At 40.8% G+C, this 6,000-nt stretch overlaps 1 protein-coding gene across 2 annotated transcripts in view; it reads left to right on the top strand.

The window, feature by feature from the left end:
* The first annotated feature begins 684 nt into the window (after positions 1–684).
* LOC143101203 (uncharacterized) overlaps positions 685–6,000 on the top strand; it is an 87,794-nt gene continuing 82,478 nt past the window's right edge. For both annotated transcript variants that reach the window (XM_076264620.1, XM_076264619.1), the window contains exon 1: positions 685–796. The gene's annotated coding sequence lies outside the window, so the exon portion shown is untranslated. The remainder of the gene's footprint in view (positions 797–6,000) is intronic.

The following is a 6,000-nucleotide window of genomic DNA, read 5'->3' as shown; positions in this document are numbered from 1 at the left end:
CGTAGCCTAGTTCCCGCCTTGACGAGTGACTTGACAGATTGCAATGCGTTAGGCAGATTGAATGGCCATTTGAATTTTGCAACACAAAGAGCGTGACCAAAGTGCAATGCAATCACGGGGGGCGCTATTTCTTTTCCATTTGAAAAAAATGCCTCAAAACGATGGCAAAACGTTTTGCCCAAAATAATCCAAAATCTTTTCAAGCTGGCATTGACAGTTTTGCCAAATATGTTTTTAAAATGCAATCCTACATTGCACTTTAAATATTAAATTGCAAAACGAATTGACAGTTAAATGATGAAACTAAATATTGAAAATTGAAATGCAAAATGAATTGCCATTTGAATTTTGAGACTGAAGTACCATGGCAAAATGGAATGCAATTCAATCCATGTTTATTCTATTTTTTAACCAAAATTATTGGAATTGATTTTAGGATTTCATTGTCACTTTGCAGATTAAAATACAATTTGTTGGATATTATTGCAAATTGCAATATTAAATTGCATAATGAATTGTCAATTGCATAATGTAATGTCTTTTTGAATTGCATATTGCAGATTGCATTCTCATTTGAATATAGCTACCCATATGCTTCCATAGGACTGCAACCAGTTTCGATACAATGGGAGTTAATAGGAAGTGAACCATGTCTCTAAACGGGCTGTGGTAGAGATCTGGTGCGCCTGAATTCGAAAGTAAAACGTTATCGACATTTGGATGGACTTTGTGTAGACGTTTTGTAGATTTTTACATTCTTCCAGCACATGATCCTAACTACAGCTTTCCTATACTGGTAAGTAGGCCAATTTGCTTGGTAAAATAATGCTTTGATTTTAAAAAAAACACCTAATCCACACTCAACTCTCTTCTTTTCTGGGTTTCTAGAAAACAAGTGCGACATGGCACATGATTAGCATCCGTTGAACATTTGGCTAATGTTTTGCTTGTGTTGTGTAACAAAACTCGTGGGTCTTAACAAGGTAGCTTATTGATACATGTTTGCTTTAGCCTACCAAGAAACTGGAGTAGCCTGCTTTTTGAAGGAGTGATTGTGCTATTGTAGCCTATTGTTTCCGCACTCCGCTTGTCTACTGGAAAATAAATAAATAAATGAAATAGAGAACGTATGCTTTCTCAGTTGCTTTGGCGCATCAGAATAGAAATTCTCAAAACGTCTCAAACTCCATATCATCTTATTACTTGTACACAGCACATCATTTTGTACAAATGACTGCTTTATTTGTTTTTCATTTTTAATGTGATGTTAGTCAAAATGCACTTTACTGGTTCCCTGCTGAATAGAATAGTCTCTACTCCTAAAACAAATTGGTCTTATTTCATCGCTTGTGTCATTATGTTTTGGTATGAAGCATCATTCACGTTATGAATGCGCACTCTAGAAAGTGAATAGGCCAATGGTGCGCTCGGTGTCTGTAACTGTCTGCACGTCCGCAATCGATTACGTTTCTCAAATGGAGAACACATCCACGTTCCCTCGCGTCTCATGGCCAGATTGGCCATTGGAAATCCTTCTGTGTTTGCAAAATTCCTGACAGTTCCTGATCGCTAAACTTTTGTTTTCCTTTCCTGTCGGTTAGCAGTTGAGAAGCACTTATAGCATAATTTTACTTCAGCGGTGACGAGTCCTGCTGCTGCGAGAGAGAGAGAGAGAGAGCACCTGCAAAGTGGCTCTGTGGGTGTGTGTGTCCCTGCATGGGATTACGTTCGAGTCAAGTCAAGTCAGAAGTTGGTCCGTCCGGTCCGCATTCACGCAGCTCCATTATTAGATTAACGTTATCAGACAGCACTGTAAAATGTGTGTGAGAATTTCTCACATTATGATGGCTATAGCTGCGGGACTTGAATAAATTATGCGCTATAATCCCGTGCTGAAATTTAGACCCTGAAGGTAAACCCTGAGTAAATAAAAATATCCTAAAATAGATAATTCTATAATTAAATTGCGATACTTTGCGCTACTGTATCATTGCAAGCACAAAATATTGCGATACTGAACAGAATCGACCCCCCCCCCCCCACCACCACCACCACTAGCACTAGTAGGTAGGTAGGTACTTTATTGATCCCCAAAGGGAAATTCAAGGTCTCAGTAGCATACAGACATCACACACAACATGCACTTATAAGATATTATAAGTAATATAAGTATATACATATAAAAATCTCCACTGCACAATAGAGACAGTAGAAGATAAAAAAAATACTAAATACTAAAAAAACTAAATCAAATATCCACATAGTGTGCTTACGGATGATCAAGCATGAGGCTCTTGCAATGATAGGGCAGGGACTGAGCCTGTAGTTCCATATGCATGGTGAGGTGCTCTATGAGAGTGAGTGTCATGGTGATGGTGCAAATAAGTAAGTGCAACAGTGCAACAGTTTCGGGTTGTATTTAATCTTCTAAAACCAGTCACATCGTCTGTTTAAAGCCCAATTCACACCAAAGATTTGCAATGACACGAAACCATTACAGAAAGGATGTTACGGTGTGAATTAGATGTTGCACGTCGTTGCAAAGCATTTATCATGTCTGGTCATAGTTGCAAGGTTTTAGAATGTTGCATCAAGTTGCTGGTTAATATTAGAATATTGATTAATTAAATTAATTCGAATGTTGCAGCTCATCTCGTCGCGAATCTTGGGTGTGATTTGGGCTTAAGTATTGTGCAGACTGCGCACGTTATGATTAGATGGCATTAAAAGACTGCGGTGGGGAAAAGCTAGAGTTCCAAATTGTATAACTTTTTTTCAATATAAACTATGCCTATATGTCCGACTTAGTCATTGTTCAATTCATCCCTTGTGTTTAAAATTTGCGGATAGGCCGATGGTAAGCTTGTTTTTATGCTGGCAACAAAACCAGAAGGGTCTTTTGTCTGATATTGAAGTGATGCACTCCAGTTCGGCTCCCACAACAGAGCCAGCTTTCCTTACCAGCCTATCTAGTCGCCCAGCATCCTTCTTTGTGCTTCCTCCCCAGCACCCACAGCATAGAAGACGATGGCAACAACAGTAAAACATCCTGAGGAGCTTACTGCAGACATTGAAGGACTGCAGCCTCCTCAGGAAGTACAGCCTGCTTTGCCCTTTCTTAGTGCTTCAGTATTGGCTGACCAGTCCAGTTTATTGTCCAGGTGTAAGCCCAGAGACTTGTAGGTGTTTACCACCTCCACATTGACCCCACCAATGGAGACTAGTAGCAGAGCGGGCTTTGACCTGCGGAAATCCGCCACCATCTCCTTGGTCTTTGAAGTGTTGAGTTGAAGGTGGTTAAAGCAACACCAAAGAACTTTTCCTCTGTTGCACGCACTATTTGTTTATCCAGCACCAGCTTTGCAAATAACAATGTTCACAGACAATGTAGAATATTTTGCATGATTTTATGAAAGTAGGATGTATTGCGACATCAGATGCAAGTCAAATTTGTAGTTTCTCATGTCTCATTCCATCGAACTACAGATCCGCTACCCGATCCGGCAAACTTACATAGTGCTGTTATAGCCGATAGAGGGCCGCGAAGCAAATGCAGAAAGTGCCGTTCACCCTATTAAGAGTTGATGAACCACTGAAACGATTTTGGAAACATTATTTTAAGGTACAAAAAACTCTTTGGTGTTGCTTTAAGTTTGCACCAATGAACAAAGTCCTCCACCAGGCTCCTGTACTCCTCCCAGTGTTTCCCACAAAATTTGAATTGAATTTGTGGCGGTAGCATGACTTGGACAACGGTGGGGTGGGGGGGGCGGTCTTGGTAGTGTATAGGTTTAATTGAGTGCCTGTCACTTTAAGACATTTGTGTTAAAAAAGTTAAAAGGCTGCTGATGTGTGGATGTAATTCCTAACGTTTTCTATGTTGTTAGTGAAAATAAAGGTTCGTACTTCTCCTTGAGACAAGCACTTTTGAGTCTGGGAAAACACTTTTCCATTCGGGATTTTGCAAATATTCAGTGTCAGAGTCAATAAAATGAGCCCTGCATGAGTAACGAAATTGACAAGCAGCTGTAAGTAAGCATGCTAAACTCAACATCCAAACAGTATTCTAACGTTAGCTTTGAGATACTGCTTGATTGCATATAAACTTAACTTAGTTTAGTCTCCTCAACTATGTTGTGATAAGACCTTAGCAGAGTTAACTTTAATGCAGCAGTTTTGAACAAATTTGCGCAGCATTGTCACGATGCTAAGCAGATTTAATAGCAATTTAGCCAGCCACCTTCTATGCCAGTGTTTTTCAACCTTTTTTGTGCCACGACACACTTTTGACACTTAAAATATCCCACGGCACACTAACATCCTGTGTGAAGAAAAAAATAAACATACCATAGCCTAAAATTTCAAATAATACACAGATATGGCCTTAGTATGGCTTCTATGCAAGACCTGCTCAATAAAACAAGCGCCTCTGTTTCATTTGTAGGTGACTATATCTAATTTAATTGTTGTTATGAACTGGATATGTGATGATTCTGTGAATACTGGATATGGGGCCCCCATTGTACAATGCCTGCATACCACAAATAGTGCAATCATACAATCAATGAGAGCATGTGGTTATAAATTCTTTGATTCAACAGTTGCTTTTCTGGACCAGTGAGTGACATTTGGGTAATTTTCTGCGGCACACCTGATGATCTCTCACGGCACACTAGTGTGCCCCGGCACAGTGGTTGAAAAACACTGTTCTATGCAATGCTTCTATGTGGCAACAACAATCTTTCAACAATCGTTAATGTTTTGTTAATTAACATGCATAGGAGGGGCAGCGGGCTCGTTACGAGAGAGAGCGGGGCGGGGCAAGGAAAGGCTGCGTGCGTAAAAACCGCAACAGTTCTCTGTGGAGCTCCGGTGCTGCTGATCACAGTGTCATTGAGACAGTTCTTCAGTCTGACGAACTGTGGCTTTTGATGAACATGATGAACATGATTCTCACAGCACTTTTCCCCTTGTCTAGGTGAGAATGTGTCCTGTCACTGCTAAAGTCACACGCAGCATCTTCTAGCTCATCATTGTAAGAGGGCAGGTAGAGATTTGAGTTTGCATAAACAGAGCATTCACTTTCAGAGGAATATTGTATTTAGAAGTTTGAACTCCATTATTATGACCGCAACACAATTGAAGCGGTGGTCATATAGGTTTAGTCAGAGTTTTTTTTTCTTCCAGATTTAAAAAAATTATTCTTCAGTAATTTTGTGTCAACGATTCCCGGGACACTGAAAGACCGGGCTGTACGAAACTTGGTGGCCATGTAGCCCCACAAGGATGACAGGGAACCATTGTTTTTTTGTTTTGATCCATCACCCATCTGGCAGATATCTTTGGCTGACCGGTTCAAAACTGCACAGAATTTGTAGGATCATTATGACATCCTCTGAATTCATGCCATGTTTCATGGAATTCTATTTATTGGGGGCCATATCAGCTACACGCACACACACACACACACACACACACACACACACACACACACATACATACACACACACACACACACACACACACACACCCCATTACCCGCCCACACACACTCACTAGCGAACTCACACACACACACACACAGAAGCACATATATACACAAAAACACACACACTATTCACACACTCATTTACATACCCAAAAGTAGGGCATTGCATAGGAGACAAATTGACAAACGTTTTTATTTTTGAGAGAATGTGCAGGACTGGGCAGCGGTCATATTTTCTAGTTTTTAATGGCAGCGCTTGACTGGCAGCGTTTGACTCGCGACGATACCTGATGGTGCATTCATGACATCTGGGAATATTAGGAACCGCCCCCTTGATGATGTTGTTTCTCCGACTGCGAGCATTCATGTGCTTTGCAGTCGGAATGTGTGAAGTAGAGGGTGACACGGGAATCAATTTTCACTCCCGTCCCATCCCGAGCCCGCACAAATACTCCCGTCATATCCCGATCACGTGACAGCCCCCCCAAAAAAATTCTGTCCCGCAAAATCCC

This window comes from Alosa pseudoharengus, unplaced genomic scaffold, assembly GCF_046254945.1.
Source record: "Alosa pseudoharengus isolate Yale_2024_CS ecotype anadromous, Long Island Sound unplaced genomic scaffold, YU_APseudo_1.1 YU_APseudo_1.1_scf_30, whole genome shotgun sequence".
Taxonomy (NCBI): domain Eukaryota; kingdom Metazoa; phylum Chordata; class Actinopteri; order Clupeiformes; family Clupeidae; genus Alosa; species Alosa pseudoharengus.
This window is presented reverse-complemented; position numbering and strand designations above follow the sequence as displayed.